This window comes from Vulpes lagopus, chromosome 8 (genome assembly GCF_018345385.1).
Source record: "Vulpes lagopus strain Blue_001 chromosome 8, ASM1834538v1, whole genome shotgun sequence".
Taxonomy (NCBI): Eukaryota; Metazoa; Chordata; class Mammalia; order Carnivora; family Canidae; genus Vulpes; species Vulpes lagopus.
Window position 1 is genome coordinate 131,459,662 of NC_054831.1, and position 25,730 is coordinate 131,485,391.

General features: G+C 49.4%; 1 protein-coding gene across 1 annotated transcript in view; it reads right to left on the reverse strand.

The window, feature by feature from the left end:
* TMEM51 (transmembrane protein 51) overlaps positions 1-23,726 on the reverse strand; it is a 56,755-nt gene extending 33,029 nt beyond the window's left edge. Inside the window, exon 1 of the mRNA XM_041766190.1 lies at positions 23,618-23,726. The gene's annotated coding sequence lies outside the window, so the exon portion shown is untranslated. The remainder of the gene's footprint in view (positions 1-23,617) is intronic.
* Positions 23,727-25,730: the final 2,004 nt, after the last annotated feature.

Genomic DNA, 25,730 nt, shown 5'->3' on the forward strand with positions numbered 1-25,730 from the left:
TTGAAATCTCAGCGCCCTGGGCATTCTCTCTGCTTCTCACTCTATCCCCCAACACACGCATGTGCATGTGCACGCGCACACACACGCACACACACACCCCTCCAGGTCTCAAACTGGCAGCTGACGGTTGTCTCCGACCTGCAGAAGCATCTTATTTGGACTGTGGAGGGTTATTTATATTATGTAATGTGGAGCGGTAGCCAGTATTGAGAGCATCGGTGATCTCATATATAAAACTTGAAAATCTGGTAAGCCGGGCCCCAATTCTCACATGTTATAAGCAGCTGGTGCTGAGTCAGAGCCGTGTCCCATGGAAGGGGCCTGCCTTCCACTTTGCCATGATCCCCACCGCTCCCTGATGCCTCACACCCGGCCTGACTCTCCTTAACACGCCCTGCTGCCTCTCAGACACCTGCGACTGCAACCCCTGTCCCCTTCCACATTCGGTTGGTCCCAAATTCATTTCTTCTCCTTTCCCAAAGCCTTTCTTTGGACCCCATCCACCTCCTTCCTGCTTCTCAGGCCTGGTGATTGTGATAATTATTATAAGACACTTCTCTAAGGCTTTCTCAGCCCCCAAGGCTCGGTCCAGCCGTGCCAACCCTCCGGCCACAGTGTCTACCAAAGCTTCAGGGGAGTCCCTCACCACCTATGGGACATAGTCCAGCTTTTCCAGGAGTGTCCGACTGCCCCCCACCCCCATTCAAGCTTACCTCTACACCAGTGTTCTTGGAGCACCTGCTTTGTGCAGAACCCGGTACCAGGCACCATCGGTACAGGGTGGAGAGAAATGTGCTTTCTCCCAGGAGAAAGATCAGTGTGATGTGAGGGACGTGTCCAAGGACGGGAAACAGTCCTGCTGTCACAACTCCAGTCACATGGGTCTGCCTTCCGTCCCCTGCACACTGTCCGGTCTCCCTGCTTTTGCTTTCTCCTGTCCCCCAGCTGACCCTGAAGGCCTAACCTTCCACACCCAGCTCCCATGCCCCTTCCCCTTGAAGCCTCCTCCCAGGGCCAGCGAGAAACAGCTCGCCTGCTCCTGAGCTGTGTGAATGCCGGTTGTTTGTATGAGCCACTCGATCCTGGCCATTTGGAGGGGTCCGGAGGGGGTGATTTTCATGCCACCTTCTCTAACTACATTTGAAGTTAGGCAGGCAGGGCTTAATACCTGTGTTCTTATCACTGCTTCTGCATTTTTACATCTCCCTGGGACTCGCCTAACACTGGGCACGGAGCTACATCACAAAGTCTCAACGAGTCTCCCTGACCTCATTCACTCAACTAATGTTCACTGAGCAATACTGGGCGCCAGGTGGAGGAATGAACACAGTGATGAGCAACACAAGGCCTGGGAGATGCAATGTAAGGGATGGACCAAGAATGGTTCAGAAAAGGAAACAGAATGTAAGCATAAAGGTGAAGGTGATTGAGGAAAGCCTCTCAGAGAAGGAAACATTTCAGTTGGGACCCACAAGGTAGCAGCACAGCAGGATGCGAAGGTGGGAGGAGTCTCGGATGGAGACAGCAGTCAGTGCAAAGGCCCCAGGCAGGAATAACCTTGGAAGACAGGCAAGGCACAGGGGCAGCAGGGAGCCAGTTAGGCACCCAGCCAGGTACCGCCCTAGCCCAGGGCAAAGGTGACAAATGGAGATGAACTTATTACAGATTTGATTTTAACCCGAGCAATCAAGAGGAAGCTAGGGCGCTGTTAAGAACCGAATTAAAAAAAAAAAAAAAAGAACTGAATTTAAATCCACGTGTTGAAGCCCTGACCCCCAATGTCATGGTATTTGGAGATGGGGCATTTGGGAGGTAATCGGGGTTAGAAGAGGTCATGAAGGGATCCCTGGGTGGCGCAGCGGTTTGGCGCCTGCCTTTGGCCCAGGGCTCGATCCTGGAGACCTGGGATCGAATCCCACATTGGGCTCCCGGTTCATGGAGCCTGCTTCTCCCTCTGCCTGTGTCTCTGCCTCTCTCTCTCTCTCTGTGACTATCATAAATAAGTAAAAATTAAAAAAAAAAAAGGAAGAGGTCATGAAGGCGGGGCCCTGATCCGATGGGATTAGTGCCCTTACAAGAAGAGACTCGAGAGAGCTTGCTCTCTCTCTCTCTCTGTCCACACACATGAACCAAGGAGAGGCCATGTGATGAGACAGCAAGAAGGCATCTGTCTGCAGGCCAGGAAGAGAGCCCTTGCGAGGACCTGACCACGCGAGACCTTGATCTTGGACCTCCCAGCGCTGTAAGAAAATAAGTCTCTGTTATTAAGCCACCCAGTCTATGGTATTTGTTACAGCAGCCTGAGCTGACTAATACAGATCCTTTACGGAGATGGGGAAAACTCCGCAAACAACGAATGATTCTAGGATAAAAAATCTTGAGCTGAGACTGAGATAGCAAAATAGTGAGATCACGTCGCTGAAGCCAAGAGAGGTGTGTCTACGGTGTGGAATGCTGCATTCGCTCCGGGTCGCCCCGTGTGCCCTGGCACCTCTGCCTAATGTTGAAAGCTATTCTCCAAAGGCCCTCCGCCAACCTCCCCTGATTTCTGACCATTAAAAATCATCATTTCCTTTCTCACCCTTCTAGCAGCTGAAACGCAAAACCCTGTTTTCCTTATTGCTGCTTTTGCTTGGTTTGGGAATAACAGTTGCTTTAAAAGCACACTTCAAAGCCAAAGTTCCTTTTATCAACCAGCCTGGCCCAGGAGGGCTGCTTTCATCCTCGGAGGAGCAGACATTGTGAAATCTTGCAGCTTGCTTTCTTGGAAAAGCGGTTGGTTCCGTCACGCAGACCATAGCAATTCACTGAGTGTCAAAATGACAGGCGTGAGCGGAAAGATGTTTATGGAAATGTTCCAAGCAAACACCAAAGATTCCAGATGCAAGAAAACGTTTTGGGATGCAACAGGGCTGGAGGTTAGAATGGTCTGGACGGACTCATTTGTAGTTAAAGGTGGAATTTGTGAAATGCGCCCAAAGAAGAAATAGGCTACTGATACTTTTTTGTTGTTGTTGAAGAACCTCTTTAAAAAAAAAAAATCCAAGTATAATTAACAGATTGTTATATTAGTTTCAGGTGTACAATGTAGTGATTCAGCAATTGTATACACCACTCAGGACACATCACAACAAGCGCACCCCTTAATCCCCTTCACCTATTTCCCTCTGGACAAACCACCAGTTTGTCCTCTATGGTTAAGAGTCTGGGTTTTTTTGTTTGTTTGTTTGTTTGCTTCTTTTTTTCTTTGTTTTATTTCTTAAATTCCACATATAATTGAAGTCATATAGTATTTGGCCTTCTCTGACGTAATTTCACTTATTATAGTATCTAGCTCCATCTATGTTGTTGCAAATGGCAAGATTTCAGTCTTTCATATGGCTGAGTAATGGTCCATTGCCGACAGACACATCTTCTGTATCCATTCACCCATCGATGGACACTTGGGCTCTTTCCATAATTTGGCTATTGGTGATCACGCTGCTATAAACATTGGGGGGCACACATCTTTTTGAATTAGCATTTTCATTTTCTTTGGGTAAATAACCAGGAGTGGAATTACTGAATCATATGGTAATTCTACCTTTCTTTGTTTTTTTTTTTTTTTTTTTTTTTTTTAGGAACTCTATACTGTCTTCCACAGTGGCTGCACCAGTTTGCATTCCCACCAACAGTGCAGGAGGGCTCCTTTTTTCCCCCTCATCCCCGCCAACATCTGTTGTTTCTTGTGTTTTTGATTTTAGCCATTCTGACAGGTGTGAGGTGATATCTCCTTGTGGCTTTGATTTGCATCTCCCTGACGATGAGTGATGTTGAGCATCTCTTCGTGTGTCTATTGGTCTTTTTTGGATAAATGTCTGTTCATGTATGTCTCCTGCCCATTTTTAAATTGGGTTGTTTGGCTTATTGGGGGTGTTGAGTTGTATCAGTTCTTTATATATTTGGGATACTAACCCTTTATCAGATATGCCATTTGCAAATATCTTCTCTCATCCAGTAGGTTGTCTTTTTGTTGATGGTTTTCTTTGCTATCCAGTAGCTGCTTTTTTTTTTTTTTTTGGTGTAGTTCCAGTAGTTTATTTTTGCTTTTATTTCCCTTGCCTCAGGGGACACATCCAGAAAAATGTTGCTACAGCCAATTTCTGAGACATTTCTGCTTTGCTCTCTTCTAGGATTTGTAGGGTTTCAGGTCTCACATTTAGGTCCTTAACCTGTTTTGAGTTTGTTTTTGTGTATGGCATAAGGAAGTGGTCCAGTTTCATTCTTTTGCATGGAGCCGTCCATTTCTTGATGAGATGGTCTTTTTCCCACTGTACATTCTTGCCACATTTGTTATCAATTGAAAGTAAAAGTGTGGGTGTATTTCTCAGCTCTCTATTCTGCTCCATTGATCTAATGTGCCCATTTTTTTAATGTGCCCATTTCTGTGCCAGTACCATACCGTTTGGTAGTACATCTTGATATCTGCGAGTCTGATAACTACAATTTTGTTCTTTTTCAAGATTGAAGCAACTGATCTTTATTTATTTTTTAAATTTCATTTATTTATTCATGAGAGATACAGAGAAGCAGAGACATAGGTAGATGAAGAAGCAGGCTGCCTGCAGGCAGCCCGATGTGGGACTTAATCTCAGGACCCCCGGATCATGCCCTGAGCTGAAGGCAGACGCGCTTAATTGCTGAGCCACCCAGGCACCCCAAGCAACTGATATTTGTATGAAATAATGCTTGGAGTATGAATGGAGACACAAGAAAAGCAAGTCTGGTTTTCATGATGTGGGAAAACAACATATGTAAAAATATGGCCAGGTTCAGGCCCAGATTCCTAAGAAGAAAGAGAAGACTCTGGGCTTATCTGACATACCCCCAGACATGTCTAGGCACAGTTATTAAGTGTATTAAGTGCCATATGTTATGCACACCAGAAGTTTATGATACATTAGGTCATTCAGTCCCCAGGCCCTTCCGTGAGGAAGGCAGGCATTATGCCCATTTTACAGATGAGTCAACAGTATCAGATCAGGAGGGATAAGCCACTTGCCCACGATCACAAAGCTACTAACTACAGGACCAGAATTTAACTCACGTCTGTCTGGCCCCAGAGTGTACTTTCTGCTTCATATGTCAGGAGTTCCAAACTTGGCTGGATGTCTGAATCAACTACAGGGCAAGTGAAAAATCTAGATTCCTGGGTTCCCGTCAGAGGCCTGAGCTGGGGCCTGGGAACCTCTGTTTCTGTAAGTTTCCTAACAGTTCTAATCCAGCTGATTGATGCTCTGAGCAGAGGATCGATGGGGTGGGCCACATCTGTGCCAGCCAGAAGGTCCTGCTGGGAGAGCTGGGGAACCCACAGCCAAGGGCCTCCCCCCTCCCCAAGCACCCATGAGTTCAGGGAGGTAGCTCCATGGCAGGGACTGATTCATCTGTTATGATAACTTATGTTGTGCCAACTTGATAAAGCTGGAATTGCTTCCCAGAATCTGCCTTCCTATCAGCTCTAGGTTAGGAGTTTGTGGGAAATCTGGAAGTTTGTGGGAAATCTGGAAAGTGGAAGTGAAAAAGTAGCCAGCCATCATGCTCTTGAGGTAGATGCAGTGATGGACAGGCACCATGGGGGCCAGGCAGGTTTGAGCCCATCCTGCTATCTGGTCTGTGTCCAGCTCCTCCCTCTGACTGCTGGTCCTGCTGACCGACAGTGTCCCCAGGCTGCCACCAGGCACCTAGCTAGGCACCCACCAGGCAATAGCTGCCCACGGGCTTCTATGTGGTCTCACTTCGTTGGCTGGACATCCTGGTCTCTTGGGTCCCATTTCACCTGACCTTCTGCCCCTCCTCCCGGTGTCCTCCACCCCCCATAACTGGGCAAGATCTAATTCTTATAATAAATCCCAAATTCCATTGGTCATAGTGGCTCAACTTGCTGAGTTCAGGCTGGATGAGCTCATCATCCGCCCTTTCCTGCAGACCTTTCAATCTTAGACAGTGGTTCTCCAAATGTGGTCCTGGACCGACAGCATTAGCACCACGGGAGCCTGTTAGAAATGCAAGTTGTCAGACCCCAACCCTCCAGACCGACTGAAGGAGAAATTCCGGGGGAGCTTCCGACACGTGCTGAAGTTTAAGGATCTCTCCTGTTGGCATTTAACAAGCCTTCCTCCATTTCTGTCGAGGATGACGAAGAGGTCCTGGAAATACATCTATGGAAAATATGTTGTATTCTTGATGTAATTTTATTATATGAATTTCTGAGGCCTGTCTGTGAGCGCTGGCCTTTACTGAGACATCGTGCTAAGGCTTCGCAAGCTTAGCACCACTTCATCCTCACCCCCACCCGACAGAGATGACATTAAATTATCTCTATTTAATCGAGGTGGAATCCAAATAGTCTGACTCAGACTCCACATGTTTCCCAATATGCCATTATGCCCAGAACCCTGCCGTTATTTCTGTGCAGCAGACAGAAGCCAGACATCAGCCGGAGCGCCCCTGGGCCGACACTTAAAAGCAGTGTCTCAGACACTCGGCGGTGCCCTGTCCTGCAGCAGAGGCCAGGGGGAGGCCGGACCTCCCCAGCACACTGGCCTGCTCACAGGTCCACGCCCCCAGGCCCGCTGCCATAAAGCCCCCACCTCTGGCCACTGGAAATGGTTCATCTGGATATGGAGTGGGCTCATCAGAATGGGAAGATTTTTTTTTTTTTTTTGGAGGGGGAAAGACTTTTAAAAAGCAATTAGGACAATAACAGCATCTAAAACTGTATTGAGCATCTACTGTGTGCCAAGTACTTTCTACACATAGCTCATTTACTCCTCATAAAATCCTAAAACTCTCCTCCCATTAGGGGATGTTCAGCAATTGGCCAAGTCACTGCAGTCATGAGGGCCAGCACTTGAATTTAAATCTGTAACTTTAGTACGTGTTTCTCTATAGGAAATTTAGAAATGGTCAATATTCACATTTTTACACGCTTAGTATCTTTTTTAAAATTAAAAAAAAAATGGACTGGCCTTGTAATCTTTTTTTTGCATTACTAGATTAGAACGGTCTATGTCTCTCAAGGTCTCCATCACCGCCATGTTTAACGGCCATGTGGCATTCCCATGGGTGGTTGTACCATAGTCTATTGTCCTGGTCTTTATGTTGGACATTTGGGTTGTTTCCATAAGAAGACACTTCAACTCGGGAGACACGTTGTAACCAGGGTGCTGAAATTTAGCAAGACCTCCTCCCTATACAAGTGGCAACATGGGGCAATCAGCTCTGCACAGATGACATCTGTGGCAGAAAGACCCAGGCGTCAGGCATCAACACAGCTGACATACATTTATTTCAGGTGCACACTTTTTGGGGGAAAGGGCTTTCACTTATATGTGCAGAAGACGAGGTAAAAACGTCTCTGAGATTTACCCAGCTTGCTCCTTAGCCAGAGGAGCTTGATCCCTTGGCAATGAGGCCCCAGTGTTCTCCAGAACGCCCTGTTATCTCCCTACTTCTCGTTCTGAGGTGACACACCAGGTCAATCTAGCTAAAAGCCAGTGCTCTCATTCCTCACCATGATGTAGTGATTAAGAATACAGACTCTGGAACCGGCCTACCTGGGCTTAAAACCCATCTCTACAGCTAGGGGGTAGTGTCATTAGCTCGCCAAGGCCTTGGAAACCAAGTGCTGCAGATGGACGAAGCCTGGGTCCCTGAATAACCCACCCAGCAGGTTACGTTGTGACCTGTCCTGAGTCCTTGAGATGTGAGGCTGTGTGCACAGCAGCTAGCCTACTCCTGCCTCAGTTTCCCCATGTCACTAAACTGTTATGAAGATCAATGAATTATGAGTTAATATACTCAAAATGCTTAGAATAGCTCCTGGCACACTGCTGTGTGCATTTATTTTTTTATTTTTTATTTATTTTTTTGCTGTGTGCATTTAAACTGACATTGGAAATACCTTGTGGGGTCAGACCCCCTCTCCAGCTTGCCAGCCAGGATCTGCCTCCCAGGGCCACCCCAAAACAAGGGTGTGGGGGGGGCTGTTGGTTCTGCACCCCCAACTCCATCAAGAACATTGACCCCATAAAGGGTCATTTCCGCCAAACCTTCATGACTTACGACACCGACCAGCTATGGCTCTTCTAGCTCCCAGGAATTTCCCTAAAATCTTTTTAAATGTTTTTCTGCCTGAAATCCTCTTTTCGGAAGCAAGTTCTTCTCCTCCTTCCTGTGAGAAGTTCCCAGTAAATGGGTAAATGGGTAACTCAGTCCCGGGCAAGAGCGTGCATGTGTTCTAAAGCTGCCAACACACTTCCCCACAGGCAATGAGTCAGTGAAATGCGGAGGGAAGAGCTCGGTGAAGTTCACGGCCTCTGGCTCGGCCAGGCACAGCTCCCCTTGTCCCCTTGTCCGTCCGGGACAACACTACTCAATCAACGGCTCCGTCGGCTTCCAACCATAAAACTAGGGACTGATGATCCGTAAATTCAGAACTGGTCCCCGCCCCCCCCCAGCTAATTACACATTTAACTACTTTTTAATCAGTAAAGGGTTGCTTCTCTCATACCCTCTGCTCTGCCTTTTTGTGTGTTTCTTCGTGTGTGTGTGTGTGTGTGTGTGCGTGTGTGTGTACACAGGCCCTCAATGAAAACTAACCCTCCACAGGAAAATGCAGAGATGGAAGTTTCCCGTAAAATTTTAGGGGGTTCGTGGGTCTTCATAGGCAATCTGAGGACCCCGACATGAGCAATTACTAGTTTAAAAGTACCCAACAATTTCAGAACGATGCTGACAACTATAACACTTGAACATCAAAAAGCATTTAAAAGCATCTTAGACACCCAGAAAATGTCTGGAGGCCTATGCCAGAAACCGTGAGCCGGGCTCTCTCTGAGGAACGAGACTGGGCTTCTGAGATGAGAGGGAGATTTATCTGTTTTCATTGGGGAGCCCTTTACAGTGTGTGAAATTAAAAAAAAAAAAATTTACCATGTGTAAAAATTTTTTTCTAATTAAATCAAGAGTCAAGAAAAAAGTTATTTAGGGTAAGACCTAGACACAACCCACTGCGACTGTCATTCCTGCAACATGGGGAAGGGACAGGTCACCAATGGGAAAAAGGTCCACTTACCTCCTCCCGGAGCACTGGGGCCCTTTTTTTTTTTTTTTTTTTTTTTTAGAGATTATCATCCAGCTTTATTCACCAGTTACATATGATTTACTCTCAAAGGCTGAGGATGATATAAAAATATGTTCCTAGTTTTGAGCACAAATGCAAAGGTAGTTTTAATGAACATATTGCTTCCTAAGGTGACTATCTGAAGATATAAGTTCTGGTGTTCTTTTAAAAAGAAATCAGTCTCGCTGCTTTATAATTTTGATATTTGAATTAGTTATGGTCAGTGGACGTTAATCACAACTTTGAGAAAATAAATTTAAAAATATTAGCTGGTGGACTTGAACACACAGTTCCTAAGATTATCTTGAAATATTTCAAAATCAGAGTTTATAGTTTCAACTCTCTAGGAAAAAAAAATGGAGAAAATCCTATCATTTTATTCAGATTCAAGTTCAAACATTTCTTTTAAACCACAGTTCTCAGAACATACTTTCATTGCCAAACTCTCTCCAAGGGGTAGGGGTGGCGTGACGCTGTTTCTCCTGGGCGTCCAACATCCAACATTAAAGTGCCACGTTGAGGGAGGGGGTTATTCATCATCTACCAGGTCCCTACACAGGAGGAGTTGGGCAGTTCAGGGGTGTGTGCTCAACCCAGTCGGCTCTAAGCCCCGGCCGGGGGTGATGAAGACAGTAAATGCTAGAACAAAGCTGGAATGTAGAGGGAGGACACGCAGAGGAGGATAAACAGCCTCCCACCACAACCCTGTCCAAGTTCAAAGAGAGTGGCTCGGCATTTATCAGGTCAAAGAGTGTGTAATTGCCTTTTCTGTGGGCAAAGGGGTGGCCGGAGCCCGGTATATCCTTGGCTGAGCTGAGGACCACTGAGGCTGTGCACTGGAAAGCTCCAGGCGCTGGGAGTGCACACAGCAGGTGCTCAGCAAGAGTCAGTGCACACAGCAGGTGCTCAGCAAGAGTCTCCCGCTCCCCTCCCCGGATCTGCAGCCCAAAAGTTTGGCCACTTGGTAGGAAGATCCGCTCACCAGACACACCAGGCAGTCCCACTCCGGGGGATCTGCTCAAGAGAGACGGAAAACGTTTACGTTCATATTAAAACCTGCGCGTGAATGTTTATGGCAGCGATCACCCCAAACCAGAAACAATCCAAATATTCTTCAACAGGTGAAGGGTCAAATGGATCTACATTTGTTACATCCGAGCAACGGACAATCCCAAAGCGTGATGCTGGGTGAAAGCAGCCAGACTCCAAAGGCTTCATACTGCGGGATTCTATTTGTGTGACGTCCTGGCAAAGGCAAAACTCTAAGGATGCCCAACACCAGTGGCTGCCGAGGACCAGGGGGCAGCACCAGGGAATTTGGGGGGTAATGAAACTTTTTAAGAAAGATTTTTATTTATTTATTCATGAGAGACACACAGAGAGAGGCAGAGACACAGGCAGAGGGAGAAGCAGGCTCCATGCAGGGAGCCCGATGGGGGACTCAATCCCAGGACCCCAGGATCATACCCTGAGCCAAAGGCCGAAGCTCAACCACTGAGCCACCCAGACATCTCTAATGAAACTTTCCAATATCTTGATTGTGGTGGCGGTTACACACCTGTATGCCTTTATCAGAACTGGAGAACTATACATGAGAAAAGGTGAGTTTTCCCGTTTGTAAATTTAGAAGGATGTACATGACACGATGACATAGATGACACAGCGCTGGGAGGGTGGCGTCTTAGCTCAGGCTGCTGTAACAAGCACCACGCACCGCGCGGCTCTACCAACAGACATAGGCTCCTCCCCGCTCCGGAGGCTGGAAGTCTCAGGTCAGGGTGAGGGCCTGCCTCTGGCTGTGGATGGCAGGTGGCCTTCAGGCTGTGTCCTGGGTGCTCTCGCTCTCTCCTCTCCTCCTAAGGGCACTAATCCCATCATGATAGACTCGCTCTGGACCTCACCTAAGCTAAATTCCTCCTAAGGCCCCACCTCCTAATACCATCACCCTGGGAGTATGAATTTGGGTGGGGACAAAAACGCAGCCCGTAGTGACAAGTGGCTTTCACAGGTGCAGACCAGTGAGCTGCTGTGTTTTCACCACGTTCACCTCTCAGCTTTTTCAGCCTGGGAAGGGAGAATCAGATGCGCAAAGTTAAAATCATCAAAGGACCACCTGGAGCAGGGGCCAACCTAATGCAAGCCCTCTAGAGCTCACAAATACCCTACCTCGCAGTCACCCTTGGGGGAGCCACTACAGCCCCAGGGGATTTAAAAAAAAAGAAAACATTTTCCTCTTATTATAAAACCAATGCTTCTTTATTAAACAAACATTAATAAATCTAGATTAACAGAAAGGATATGAAAATCACCGATAAGCTCGCCATCTGTGACTACTGATAACATCCATGATGGTGTTCAGACTTTCTTGTGTTTTGTAAGCAAACATACATTTTTCTTTTCCTTTCCTCCCCTTCCCCTTCCTCTTTTCTTTTCTTTCTTCTTCTTTTCTTTCTTTTTTCTTCTTCTCTTTCTTTCTTTCTTACAAAAATGAGATCTTACTGTAACATGGCGTGGTGACCTAACTTTTAAAATGTTGCTATGTAACGAACAATTTTGCACATCATCAGAATTCACTGAAACCATAACTTCTAATGGTTGAGGAATATTCTGGTATGTGAAGGACTCATCATTTACATAACTAACCAGTCCTTTATGGCCAGACACATGGTTGGCTTCTAATTTTATTGCTATTTTTAAAAATAACAGTATTGAAACCAACCCATTACACAATCGTGTTTCCTCTGGATAAACTCTTGGTATTGAAACTACTGTCTTTTTTTAAGCTTTGAGATGCATTTCAGACTGTCCTCATCCCCACCATGAGCTCATGAAAGATTAGCACTCTTTGTTTAACTTAAAATTTTGAAACACTTAAAACATTTAAAATTTCATATGTGAATGATGGTATTGGGTTTTTATGGGTTTTTCAAAAAGATTTTATTTATTTATTCATAAGAGACACAGGGAGAGACAGAGACACAAGCAGAAGGAGAAGCAGGTTCCCCATGGGGAGCCCAATGTGGAACTCGATCCCAGGACCCCAGGATCATGACATAAGCCAAAGGCAGATTCTCAACCACTGATCCACCCAGGCACCCTGATGAATACCATCATGAATTTGACATAAAATTTATTTTATTTTATTTATTTTATTTTATTTTATTTTATTTTATTTATTTTATTTTATTTTATATTTATTTTAAAATTTGACATGAAATTTATTAAGCGGCATTTTCTTTAATATGATGAGGGTGAATGTTGGGGTTTTTTCCCCCATGTGCTTACTGGCTAAGGACATTTCTCCTTCTCCTCCTCCCCTGCCTTCTCCTTCTCTTTCTTCTCTTTCTTCTTCTTTCTTGAGCTCTGACCTCCAGTGCTTCTTGATGTGATGCAATGACAACTATACCACAGCATATGTGAAAATTTCTTGCCATAAAAGTTTAAAACTCAACCAGCCATGAGGTGAAAAGCAAACAATGAAGACATCAGCTTCATCTCTTCAAATGTATCAGTGCCACGGGAGACCAAACATGCTTTGGGGACTATCTTGGAATAAAGGAGACTATCAGTCACCTGTTGCGATGAGCACGGGGTGTTGTACAGAAGTCCGCATCACTATATTGTACACCTGAAACTATTATTACACTCTAGGTTAACTACCCGAAATTTGAATACAAACTTAATAAAAATAAAATCAGTGGGTGATCCTGATATTATGGGGACTCTTGAATACAGACAATTAATTAGAAAACATTGGTGTATCATGGTTACATTTCTTGATTGTTTCTTTTTTTTTTCTCTTCCCCCTGCCCCTACATGCTTTTTGGCCAACAGCATCTTTTCCTTATTCCGTTTCTTTTGTTTGTTTTTTGTTTTTCCATTTCTTGAGGGACTTTGGCTTTTCATACTAAGTGGAAAAACTCGGTCTGTGTTTAGAAAACAGCCCATTGTCCACCCCCTGTTGCAAATTTTGCTCCAGTGTATCATGTGCTGTACTGAAGCTTTTTAATTTAATTTAATTTAATTTAATTTAATCTAATTTAATTTAATTAATTTTTAAAAATTTCTTTAAGCTTTTTAATTTTAGGAGCCTAATCTATCAACCATTTTCAGTCATTTATTTTATGATTTTACTTTTGACTATCATCCTTTAAAAGCCCCCTCCCAAAAGGGGCTGTAGTAATTCTACAGTGGGGAAGTCTTACAGACACCACTTCTAACCAAATGACCAAGGTTAGCACCACAGGTTGAGTCATGTTGCTATATATGAGGTAAATCCCAACATGATGCAATGATAAGGATACTTCACCACTGTCGTATTCTTTCCCCAAACCCCAAATCCCAGTCTAATTATGAGACATCAGACAAACCTGAAGTTAGGGACATTCTACAGAATACTGACCAGTACTCCTCAAAGCTTTCAAGGTCACAAAATTCAAGAATACCCCTAGAAACTGTGATAGGCCATGAGAGACAAAGGAGACAGGACAACTGAATGCAGTGTGGTGTCTTGAAATGGATCCCAGAGCAGAAACAACAACAAAATAACCTGGTGAAATCCAAATAAAGTCCACCATTTTGTGAGCAGTAATTCGAATTCCTCAGTTTTGTTACGTACGTCATGTTAGGTAAGATGCTAGTATTAGGGGAAGCTGAGTGAAAGATATAGGAAAGCTGTATGATTTCTGCAACTTTTCTATAAATCTAACATTATTCCAAAATAAAAAGAGTTTGGGTGTATGTGTGTGTTTTTTAAGAGTTTTGGGGCAGCCCGGGTGGCTCAGCGGTATAGCGCAGCCTTAAGCTCGGGGCGTGATCCTGGAAGCCCGGGATTGAGTCCCACGTTGGGCTCCCTGCATGGAGCCTGCTTCTCCCTCTGCCTCTCTCTCTCTCTCTCTCTCTCTCTCCCTGTGTCTCTCATGAATAAATAAAATCTTTAAAAAAAAAAAAAAGAGTTTTGTTTAGGACAGAGAATGGTCTAGGCAGAAAAGTAGAAGGAATAGAAGAGAAAACCATCATAGTTCATGGCTGTGGGTGGGGGTGTAGGAGGCAGGTGGAGGTGGGCAGTGGTTCTGGTTCTTTACAACTCCTCCATTGGTTGGGGGGAGGAGCTGGGGCAGAAGCAATGGGTTTGGAAAGGGAAACTGAGCCTGAACTCTATGGAGTCCAGTATTTAGGAGACTCCAGTCTTTAGAACTTTGAAGGCTGAGTGTCTTAGCTTAGCCTTGATCCTGTAGGCAGTTGAGGGAGTGGTAAAGATTTTACTTCTTTCTTAGATTCTTGATTTCACTTATTTGTGTCCTAATTTACGAATTCCTTGCTCCACCCCAATGAAATGTCAGCTCCATGAGAGCAGGGACCATGTCTCCTTGATGGACCATGTCTCTCCCAAACCCACAACACCTGGCCTGTAGAAAAAACTCAATAAATACTGGCTGAATGAATCTTACTTCCAAAATGACTTTTAAGAAGAAATTGTACAAAAGGTTTTTCCCATCCCATCCTTCACATCTAGTATCCGCCCATGTGAATTAAGCTCTTCTCTATCTCGGGGCCTTTACTCAGGCTGTTGCTTCTTCCAGGTGCCCCCTTTTCTGCTGCTGACCTTCTGCCCCTCTTCAGATTTCAGCTTAGATTCAGCTTTCTGAAAGCCCGTCCTTGACACTCCAGGTCTGGGTGAAATTTCCTCTTCTGGCTCCTGGGCTACCTCATCACTGTCGGCAGAACTGCCAGCTCCCCACCCCCGCCAGGCCGATAAGCCCCATCTGGGGGGCAGGAGCCGGCCCTCTAGCTCACCCTGGTACACAGAACATACCGGTACATTAGTTAAAAGTCACAGCTTGTGATGAGCCAAAGATAATGTTCCCCGACCACCATAGAAGAATTTGCACCTGTCACTATTTGAAACCAATGACCCAAGGACAACTCTGATACATAATTGCTACCATCCAAACTGCAGTTAATTAAGACATAATATTTGAAAGCGTGTTTTATTTATTTTATTTATTATTTTTTTGAAAGCATGTTTTTTTAATCAGATCCTCCTCCACCAAGTGTCAATGAACCATGCCTGTACCCTAGCCAGTATGGGCATACCTCAGAGATATTGCAGGTTCAGTTCTAGACCACTGGAAGAGAGTGGATATGGCAATAAAACAAGTCAAATGAATGTTTTGGTTTCCCAGTGCATACAAAGTTATGTTTACAACATACTGGAGTCTAGTAAATGTACAACAGCATTATGTCTAAAAAAGAACAATGTACATGCCTTAATTGAGAAGTCCTTTATTGCTAAAAAATGCTAAGCATCATCTGAGCTTTCGGCAAGTCATGATCACTGATCACAGGTCACCATACAAAGTAATAAGGAAAAAATCTGAAATATTGCAAGAACTACCAAAATGTGACAGGGACCCGTAGTGAGCAAATACTTTTAGAAAAATGGCACCAACAGACTTGCTGGACACTAGGTTGCCACAAATCTTCAATTTGTAATAGACACAGTTTCTACAAAACACAATGAAATGAGGTATCCCTCTGCAAGCCCAGCCAGTAGGTGTGGGGAAAATGTAGAACAAGGTTAAGGTAGGTAAATTCTCTCTCTCTCTCTCTCTCTCTCTCTCTCTCTGTCCCGGACCAGATATGGAGAGGACAAAGTGGCAAAGACATAAAATTCACCAAGAATTAGAGCCACCTGGTTCTACATCCTGAATCAAAGAAACAGCAGAACCTTCTGGAGACAACCAGAACTGTACATCCTGTGAGGCCACAGTCTTTAAGAAAGGAACTCACCTACCACGGTGAGTCCTCACCCTGGATCTGCCAGGATTTGCCGGGTGACCTTGGGCCCATCACCTCTTGGATGCTTCCATTAGTGAAGCTCTGGGGACATTAAAAAAAGAAGAAATGCCAAAAGGGACTTACCAATCCTGTGATGGGTTTTAGATGCTGGCATTGAACAAACTAATATTTTGTGCACCGTAGCCATATAAACTGAGCATGACAGTTAATGGGTTTTATGATAAACATGAATTCCTAGTGTACATTAACAATGTGGCCTGTGGGGGACGCGGGCTCATGGTGAGTGTGGGCTTCAGGCCAACAGCTCTGTCTGACACTGACTTTGGCACCTCATCTGGAGAGTTGTCGGGGGCTATGTTTAGAGGTCCTTGAGCGTGTGGCCGGAGAGCCCACCTGCCCCTACTGACTCTCTGTTTTCTGGCCTCTGTTTCTTTTCTAAGAATTGAGGTGGCTAGATGAGCACTGGTTTCTAGCCTGCTGTTTCATTTTGTTTTTAAACCCAAAGAACTTTTTTAAAGGAATCTTTTACACCCCGACATCTGGAACACTTGTAAACAGAGCTTCCTTCCAGCTGGCCCTGCCTCCCACCACTCTGTCCCTGCAAACGTCTGACTGCTTCTGGGACCCATCCAAAAAATTCCCAGTTTCCCAGGATCCCAGTATAAAAAGCAGTGGACCGTTACGCCATACACAAAAATTAACTCACAATGGATTAAAGACTCGAATGTAGGACTTGAAGCCACAAAACTCCTGAGAGAAGACAGGAGCCCTAAGCTCCCTGACATTGGTCTTAGCGATGTTTTTTTGGATCTGACTCCAAAGGCAAGGAAAACAAAAGCAAAAATAAACAACTGGGACTATGTCAAACTAAAAAGCTTCTGCACCGCAAAGAAAACCTACAGAATGGGACGTAAAGAAACCTAAAGAAAACGAAATGAAAAGAAAACCTACAGAATGAGAGAAGACATTTGCAAATGATATGTCTGATAAGGGGTTAATACACAAAATATATAAAGAACTCACACAGCTCAACAACAGAAGAAGCCCACAAAGGATCTGATTGAAAAAAATAAACAGATGATCTGAGTAGACATTTTTCCAAAGAAGACATCCAGATGGCCAACAGGCACACGAAAAGATGCTCAACATCACTCAGCCTCAGAAAATGCACATCAGAACCACAATGAGCTATCACCTCACACCTGTCAGAATGGCTGTCATCAAAAAGATAAGAAATAACATGCGCTGGCAAGGATGTGGAAGAAAGGGAACCCTTGTGTACTGTGGGTGGGAATGTAAATTGGTATGGCTACTGTGGGAAAAAGGACGGAGGTTCCTCAAAACACTGAAAACAGAACTACCCTATGATCCAGCAATTTCATTACTGGATACTGATACAAAGAAAATAAAAAACACTACAAACAAAATCCACGACATGGAAACAACCCAAGTGCACATCATTGGATGAACAGATAGAGAAGACTCGACATAAATATTTATATACACAGATAAGTACTACCTAGCCATAAAAAAGAATGAAATCTTACCATTTGCAGCAGCAGATCCAGAGGGTATTAGGCAAAGTGAAATAAATCAGACAGAGAAAGACAAACACCCCAGGATTTCACAAATATGTGGAATCTAAGAAACAAAACAAACTCCAGGCTCATGGATACAGAGACCAGACTGGTGGTTGCTAGAGGGGAGGGGGTTCGGGGGGGGGGGGCGCAAAATGGGTGAAGGGGATAAAGAAGGACAGACTTCCAGTAATCAAACAAAGAAGTCAGGGGGTATAACGTACAGCATGGGGAACACAGTAACATCTTATTAACTTTGTCAGGTGGCAGATGGCAACTGGATTTGCTGTGTTGATCATTTTGCAATGGATACACATGTTGTATACTTGGGACACATAATATGGCATGTTAGCTGTACCCCAATTTAAAAAAAACCTAACAGGGCAGCCCGGTGGCTCAGCGGTTTAGCGCCGCCTTCAGCCCAGGGTGTGATCCTGGAGACCCGGGATCCAGTCCCACTTCGGGCTCCCTGCATGGAGCCTGCTTCTCCTTCTGCCTGTGTCTCTGCCTCTCTTGCTCTCTCTCTGTCTCTCATGAGTAAATAAAATCTTTTTTTAAAAAAAAAAAAAAAACAACAACAAAAACCAAACCAACGGACAGGAGCAGGGCTACCCAAGGTTCTTACCAGGCAGATGGAAATATATTTATCTGGTGACTCAGTGCATACCCGCACCCAGAAAATTGAGATGAAAGTTTCCTTGAAGAATGCATCATCTCCTGTCGTGAGATGCACGCTGTTTTCTAGTCGGCTTTCTTCTATTTCACTTTTAAAAAGCCAGTGGAAAACTACGTAACTGATTTTCAAACCCACTAAGTTGCTGCCCACAGTCTGCAGGCACTGGCCTAAGGGATCCTCTGAGGCCACTTCTAGCATTGACAATTTATATGGCATTACCAAAGCTGTGACCCCATTAGAGTCTGACAGTTGCCAGGAGACCCTGTCCCAAAGGTGACCCAGCCTGGATCACCTGAGTAGGCAACTCAATTGTCTGCCACTGAAACACTTGCTGTCCAAGAGGCAGGGCTTGGAGACAAGCAAGCCAATACAGTACTGACTTTCCTAGGAACCCACACTTGCCACCCCAGTGCCGAACCCTGGGGAGATTCAGGGCAAGGGTGGTAGCAGTGGGGTGGGAGCACTTGGCTGGGTTAAAACCAACACAGCAAAAAATGAGAGGAAACAAAGACATCTTCTTCCCTTCTGTAATCTTTGGATCCCACCCATGCCACCTGGATGCCTAACTTCCTCCGTTTCTAAGAGGCTCCCCAAGAATTGATTTTTGCATTACATTTTGTAAACATGCCCTTCCCCACACCGCGGCGGTGCAGAGAAATGGCCCCCTGAAGTCCCACGGAGGTGAATAATTTGCATGGCCTGCGAGGATTTTGGTTGCTGGAGGGTTCTGACAGAGCCACAGAAAGCTGGCTCCTGAGTCATCTCCAGCCATCGGATGGTAGAAGCGCGTGAGACTGACAGGTAGGAGCTGGGCGAGCTGTCACACGGGGAAATGCACGTTATGACGACGGACTGAAAAACCAGGGTATGAAGTAGCAGAGCAAGCGAGCGAGCAAAAAAATCTGTGTAAACACCCATCAACAGTGGTTGCCAGCATATCGTGATGTTTTCCATCCAAGTTTTCTATGATGAGCGTGTCCTTCCTTTGTAATTTGGGGGAGAAAACAACTTTAAATGCCTGTATGCTTAGAGGAGCAGCAAATAATGTCGGTTAATCACTAGCTTATTCCCTGGCCTTAATGCCAGTTTGAGCAGATAGAACATGAAAATGTCAAGATATATACTCCTTCTTTCATTTTTTAAAAGATTTTATTTATTTATTCATGAGAGACACAGAGAGAGGCAGAGACACAGAGACGTCCCCTGCAGGGAACCCGATGTGGGACTCAATCCCAGGACCCCGGGGTCACGGCCTGAGCCAAAGGCAGATGCTCCACCACTGAGCCCCCCAGGTGCCCCAAGATATATACTCCTCAATGTGCACCCGTCTTCCAGGTCCCTCAGCATTTACCCCTCCTGGATACGTCACTGTGGATGTCTCCAAAACACCTGCCAGTGTGGAGAGTAGAGAGAAAGAGGCTCCTCTGATTTCATTGCTTTGGTTTATTTTCAAGAACCATCCTTGAAATCAGGAAACGGGGTCTAGTCCTAGCTCTGAACTCAGGCCAGTGCCTTCCTTTCCCTGGGCCTCAGTTTCCCCATTTATAAAATAAGCAGATTAGACTTTCTGATGGCTCTGGTCCCCTCTGGCTTCAGAAGCCTAAGGGCTAAAGGGATCGGCATTCAGGTTTAAAGGCTGCTAAGTCTGATAAATCTAGGGCAAGAGAGAATAAGAGACTGTTGGCAGCTTAGCCCAAGTAAACAACACTGGATAGAAGGCAGGGCCAACCAGCCTCCGGAGATAAGGGTTGGGGCTGAGGGGAGGGAGGAGTCAAGAATCAGGTTGAGGCCACAGCTAGTGGGAGAGCTCAGCTGGGACCCTCGGAGGGCTGCCTCTGGGGGAAAACCAAACAAGCGGCCTGTTTCTTTGGGGGGCCAGAGCTCCCAGGAGGGGCAGCCAGTGTACCAGGGGCTCAGTCCAAGAGGAAGAGAACCAAAATGCCAGGCCACCTGTCCAGGCTGGGGAGGGGCAAGACTCTATGAAGTGGCCGGCAGGAAGGAGAGCCTGAGAAACCACCAAACCTGTACTAAGCTGGAGTCCAGGCCAGGTCTCCTGGGAGGACACAGGGGACCCCGGAGTGCTCAGAAGGTGGGTGGCAGTCCCTGCTGACTTGCTCTGTGGCCTTCCCCACTCTGAGTTTTATTGGTCAAATGAGAGTGGTCCCCTCCACCCAAGACATTCTGGGGTCCTCCTGCGGCTGGTGAAAGACAGTGGGGTTCCCCCTCCCAGCAGAGGAAGACCTCCAACATGGAGATACCCTTACAGCTGCCAATGGCAAGAAATGAGCCGACCAAGCTTCAGAACAGACATGACCAGAAGCCGGAAGCCAGATGCAAGACCCCTCGCCCGCCACATTCCCAACAGAGGACATTTGAGCTTCCGGAACGTCCCCAGCACTTAGGGAGAAAACTCTGCTCAGTCCCTCGAATTCACTTTAATTTGGAACTGGGGGGAGAGAAGCCCAGAGCCAAAGCCCCTCTTCCAGCCCGAGGGTCCTGAGGGGTTTACCGCCAGCCCCAGAGAGGGAGAGAACGTTTACCAGAACAGGCCCAGTGAAACAGGAGCCCTGCGAGGCAGGTTGCCCAGGAGGTGGGCCGCTGGCTCTGCCTCCAGCTTGCCATCCCTCACGTAGAGGGCCTTGTGCCTTCTGGGGCTCAGGGAGCAGGAGAGGCCTCACGGCTGGAGGGGCTTGGGCCCTGCCAAGGTCCCGGGCACCCGTCCGCGCTCTCTGGCAGGAGACAGGCTGGCAGTTTGGGCCTCACACCAAATCCACAAACCTCGCCCTTGAGCAGTGGTCACGTGTGAAGACCACCTGTTCATCTCTGGCTCCCGGGCGGGGCTCCACGCCAGCCCCCCATTCCATCCCCACTGCCCGCACCCCGCAGGCCAGCCTGCCCTCTCCCCGCAGCCTTCCCCCGAGTCTCCACAGACTTCCACGCAGCCAGAATTATCTTCCTCACATATCAACAGGATCAAATGACTCCCCTGCTTAAAGAACGTGAATGGAATTTGTGTCTGTCTTTGTCGCTCTTGTTCAGTGATCTGTCCTGAGCACCCAGAAGGTGCCTGGCCCACTGAAGGTGCTCAGTCAACACACGTTCCTTCGACGGCTCCCAGGCATCCACGTGATAAAGTCCCACGGGCAATGCCCGACCCCCTGCCTATCTAGTCTAGCTCATTCCAGACCCTCCATTCCCTTTACTTTCCCCACCTTTCCACAAACCCATCTGCCACGGCCTGAGCACACTCCCCCAGGCCCACCACGCCCCATGTGCCTTCGCACCTCTGGGCCTTTGCTCGTGCTGCTCCATCTGCCCAGACACCCCTCGTCCCGTTCCCCGAGGGACTCCAGTACACTGTTGACTATTCCAACATTCTTTTCCTAGCAGGACCTCGTGGCACACCCCAGCCTGGGGTATTTTCTCTCTCCTGTTCTCCCCCTAAGCCCTGTCATGGAACTTCCTACAGAGCACGAAGGTCCCACCTAGGAGGCTGTCACTCAGGCTCAGGGAAGCAGGTCACATCACACAACCAGCCTGGGGTGCTGGGGCCTGACTGTATCACCACCTCTAAGCGACACTTGTCATTTACTAGGCTGGGAGCTCTCGAGGTCCCGAGGCTCTGCATCGCGAGGGACAGGCCTGGCCCTGCTTGAAGCCCAGGAAGCCCTCATCATCCAACCACTGGACAGAGCATCGCGAGGGACAGATGCACCGCCAGCCTCTTCCCCTTCCTCTCTTCGGCCTTTTCTCCTAGTCTGGGCAGGACCTCTGGCAAGCGGCGGAGGGAAGCATCTGGAGGGAACCGGGATCCTCCCCAATTCCATTTGTTCCTATCAACCGAGGTCAAGATCTTTGTGTGACAAGTCTCTGCGGGGTGAGAGCCGTTCACAGGTCCCGGAGCAGACCTTCCTCCTTCCACTAGGGAAGCCAGCTCTAGAGGGTAACCCCTCCCCAGCGCTCGCCCACCTGGGCTGGCCCCGGCCCCGCCCACACGGCCCCGCCCCCGCCCCGCCCACACGGCCCCGCCCACACGGCCCCGGCCCCGCCCACAAGGCCACAGGCCCCGCCCACACGGCCCCGCAGGGGTTCCGGGGCCTAGACCACCCACTGCGCGAGGAGGGATCTGGCCTGGGCAGCACAAGCTCGCCTGACAAGGGTGCTCAGGTGCCCCACGGCGGCTGCCGGCCAGGGAGGGCCAGGGGGGCTGACCCCCGCCCGCAGGTTGGGGAAGCTTTTACTTTCTGTAAGTGACCATCCCATCCCATCCCATCCCATCCCTTCCCATCCCATCCCTTCCCATCCCTTCCCATCCCATCCCATCCCATCCCTTCCCATCCCATCCCATCCCATCCCATCCCATCCCATCCCATCTCTTCCCATCCCATCCCTTCCCATCCCATCCAGCCCAGCCCATCCCATCCCATCCCATCCCATCCCATCCCATCCCTTTCCCTTCCCTTCCCATCCCATCCCATCCCATCCCATCCCATCCCTTCCCATCCCTTCCCATCCCTTCCCCATTCCCATCCCTCCCATCCCATCCCATCCCATCCCATCCCCATCCCATCCCATCCCTTCCCATCCCATCCTTCCCATCCCCAGCCCAGCCCAGCCCAGCCCAGCCCTTCCATCCCCATCCCAGCCCATCCCTTCCCAGCCCATCCCAGCCCATCCCAGCCCATCCCAGCCCATCCATCCCATCCCATCCCTTCCCATCCCTTCCCATCCCATCCCATCCCTTCCCATCCCATCCATCCCATCCCATCCCTTCCCATCCCATCCCAGCCCAGCCCAGCCCAGCCCAGCCCATCCCATCCCCATCCCATCCCATCCCATCCCATCCCACCCCATCCCATCCCTTCCCATCCCATTAGACCTGGCACGTCCAGGCCGCACGCCTCATCCCGGGAGGTCATCACGCCCATTTCACAGTGAGGAAGCTGAGTTTCACCTCACTTCGCTCACGCCCGATTTCGCACCGTTTTTGGCTGCCGGGACACCCCCGCGAATCGAAATCCCCCCAAAGCCTCGGTTTCCAGGAAAGAGTTAGGGAGGGGGGAAGGGGCAGCGCTGGGGCGGCGCCAGGGTGGTTTCCAGGGGCTTCCTGGGAAGGTGCCTCGCGGGCCAGGCCGAGGGTTCGAATCCCGCCCCGCGCTGGCACCTGTCCTCGCCAGCAGGGGGCCCCGGAGGCGCGCAGCCTGCCCGGCCGAGGTCGGCGCGCTGCGGGGAGGCGGGGTGTCCCGCACCGGCGGGGCGCGGCTGCAGGGGTGCGGGTCCGCAGGCCTCCCGGCGGCCCACGCGGGGCGGGCAGCTCCCGGACGGACGGACGGACGGACGCATCGACCCCGACGGCCCTCGGCTCCCTCCCGGGCGGAAGGCGCGGCGGCGCAGACTCACCGGGGCGGCTGCGGGTCCCGCTGGGTCGCGGGCGGGCACCGGGGCTCCTCGCCCCGCGCCCCGGGCTGCCTCCGTGGGCGCTGTGACCGGGCCGGGCGGTGCGGGCGCGGGCCTCGCCGAGGGAGGCGGCGGCGGAGAGCGCGCAGCGCCCGCGCGGGCCGGGGATGGGGACGCAGGAAGCGCGGCCTCGGAGCGCGGGCGCGCAGGGGGGAGGGACGGCGGGAGGCGGAGGGCGGCGCCGGCGGGAGCGGCCTCGGGCCCCGGGAGGCGCCGCCCAGCAGCCGACCCCCCCACCCCGGGCCTGCAGAGCCCAGGCGCCCCGGGTCTCGCGCCCGCGCGGGGCAGGGCAGGGGTGCGGGGAGGGGGGCGCTGCGCCAAGCGCCCCGCCCCCCGCCGCTCGGGGTCGGCCAGGCAGGGACGGGGACGGGAACGGAGCCCAGACATCCCCGGGATGGGGCCGGGGCCGGCCACTCGGGACTCCAGGTTAGTTAAGTGTTTAGACCTGGGGAGACCCCGCCCCCCGCCCCCCAACTCGGGCGCGAGTACGCAGGTGCAGCACTGCCGCGCCTTCACCTGGCCGGGCGCTCACCTGGCGCAGGCTGCGCCCGCCTCCCACCGCCCCTCCCCCCTGCTTCCGGGGGAGGCCGCCGCCTTGCTCTTCGGCCTTGGGCGTGTTCGGGGCGCTGGGACCCGCCTGCACCGCCCAGGGCTGGTGGTTTGCGAGGTGACTGATGGGTGGAGGTAGCAAAGGAGGAAGCAGGTTCTTAAGAAGCGAGTCAGATCCTGCCCTCGGCCCCGGCCCCCCACCCCGTCTCCCATCCCCTGCGCGCCCCCTGCGTGTTCCAGGTCGCACAACCCCCCGGGGTGGGGGAGCCCATTCGGGTGCCCGCGCCCGCGGCCCTTAGGCCCAGAGAATCCCCCCTGCTGGCTGCTTTCGTTCCCTGCTTTCCGGAGAACCTTCCCAATGAAACACGGTTGGGGGGGGGGTCACTAACCACCAGGTTGCAAGCGGTGGCCCCCTCTGCTTAGAGCCCCAGAACTGCTGCCTGAAGCCTGGCTCTGGGGAGAGTAAACCCGCACTGGTGAGGGTGCCTCTTAGGTCCGCCCTGCCTCTGCCCCCCACCTGGAGGTCCCCCCTGGAACCTCCCGGGCACCCAAACCCGAGATCACAGCCAGACCAAAAAAAAAAAAAAAAAAAAACCTGGATTCTAAACACAGAGCGAGGAGACAGCCCGCTGCCTCTCCCAATCTTAGATTGTTTTGAATTCCAAGAGAAGCCAGGTGGGGGGCCCCCTTCTCCTGTGACTGTCCAGGCCTTTGAAGTTCAAACCCTGAGGAAGGCCAATAGGCCCTTGGCTGGGTGTCAGAGAACCCAGCGGAGGACAGAAGGCGCCTCCTACTGGGAATCTGCTGTGTCCAGGGCAGAAATCAGAACCCCCAGTCGCCGTGGAACTGCAATCAAGTTCACTGCCCTACTGCCAAGTTCAAGGGTCCACAGCATCCAACCGTGCATGTACCTATATCGTCCCGTGTCGGAATTTCATCCCACTGTTGCTTTTTAACTTGAACAGTAACAGGTCAACAGGTCCCTGGTGTCCACAAATAGGCCAGTCTGGGGCTGACTTGTGATTTGGGGGATGAGGAAAGCATTTAGGGCAACAGTGATGAGTCTCCATGAATATAACAATAAGAGCGTATTCCTCACGTCCTTACCGGGAATCGTGAATCCATCGCCAGGCTGCCGCTCACTTCCCCACCCGTTTAATCCTTACAACAACCCCAGTGGTGCTTTTGGGTGACACCCACTTTATAGAAGAGAAAGCTGAGGCTTCGGGAAGTGAGGTCATCATGTGCCCAAGGCCACACAGCTGGGAAGCATCTGGAGTTAGACCCCAGTTGGTCAGCTCCGGAGCCCGTGCTCTCCCATCTTTGGAAGAATTCCTTGTCACTCTGCACACACTCCCTGCCCTGAGACAAGGTTCCCTGCTTCTCCTGTCTTTCAGGAAGAGAAGTCACTTTTGTCTCACTCTGCACGGTGACCTAATCCTTTACAAGTCTGCCTCCTGCTCTCCTTAGGGATAGGGACCCCTGTGTCCTGCCCATTTCTCCTGCC